We start from the raw sequence: 1161 nt of genomic DNA, 5'->3' as shown, positions 1-1161 counted from the left end.
AATATGTCTGGAAAGATAGCCAAGAAATTGGTTGTAGTGATTGCCTTTGGGAAGAGGCAAAGTGGGAGGGGAATTGACTTTATAAAAAAAAAAACCAAAAAACCAGAAGTGTTTATTGCAGAAATTTGGCCAAGGTTCCAAATTGGTAGCCTCAGGGAAGGTTGAGCTGAGGTCCTCTGCCTGGGTCTGGGCAGGTGAGATAGGAAAGGGTAGATATAGTATGTCTGGGCCTTGGGCCTCAGAGCTGCCAGATGACGTTGGGGCCGGGCTGAAGGTCAGGCCTGTGCCATCCAGTTCCACCTTCAGGGCCTTCACTACGAAGTCCTCTGTCACCATGGAGACATCTTGAGCTATCCATTCCCAAAGAGGGACTTCAGTGAATCATCTAATAATAAACTTGTTTCCTTCCCAGAGGCCCCAGTGGGGACAGCCAGGGGCCAAACCTTGTCTTCTGCCTTATGGGCTCATCCACCCTTACTTGTCACACTCAGACATGCCACCACCTGGATCCCTTTGGCCTTCAGAGCCCCAGCCAGCTCCATAAACCCTGGCAGGTGCATCTTGGAACAGCCAGGTGTAAAGGCCCCAGGCTCTCCAAAGAGCACACCAGTGCCCTTGCACAGCTCTGCCAGGTTCACCTTATTTCCCGGTTCCCCTTCAGACACCTCCACGGAGGAGATGGCATCTCCCACCGTGATCTGGGCTATGGCTGCGGCGGCACTGCTGAAACTGCGGCCCCGCCAAGCACCTTCCCCCGGCTGTTCTGGGGCTGCCGCAACTCAAGGGCGGCTGCAGCAGTGGGTACCGGGACCGCGGGGGATCCCGGGCTGCACAGCCCTGCAGCCGCAACCACTCTGCCCGGGAATTGACATTTTAATGTACATGCTCTTGTAATGCTTCAAGGTTTTTGTGTTGTTTATTGTGAATGTGAATCAGCTATTCAGAGTTAATTTTTCTAAAGTGGGTAATTCAAATTCAGTCTTGTCTTTTATGGCTATCCCGTTTGCCCGAAGCTATTTGTTGAATAATCCATTTTTTTACCCATTAGTCTGAAATGTCATCTTTATCATATACTAAATTCCCTGATAAATATTAGTCTATTTCTGGATTATTTAGTGATTTATCTGTTTGCAAACTGTCAAGTTTTAACTTCTTGTAAGA

The 1161-nt window shown here is 49.1% G+C and overlaps 1 pseudogene; it reads right to left on the bottom strand.

Moving 5' to 3' along the window:
* Positions 1-230: 230 nt before the first annotated feature.
* Positions 231-1161, bottom strand: part of LOC103593549 — a 7174-nt pseudogene continuing 6243 nt past the window's right edge.

This window comes from Galeopterus variegatus, unplaced genomic scaffold (assembly GCF_000696425.1).
Source record: "Galeopterus variegatus unplaced genomic scaffold, G_variegatus-3.0.2 Scaffold1366, whole genome shotgun sequence".
In the NCBI taxonomy this organism is placed as follows: Eukaryota; Metazoa; Chordata; class Mammalia; order Dermoptera; family Cynocephalidae; genus Galeopterus; species Galeopterus variegatus.
Note: the sequence above shows the minus strand (reverse complement) of the source record. Positions and strands in the feature narration are given on the sequence as shown.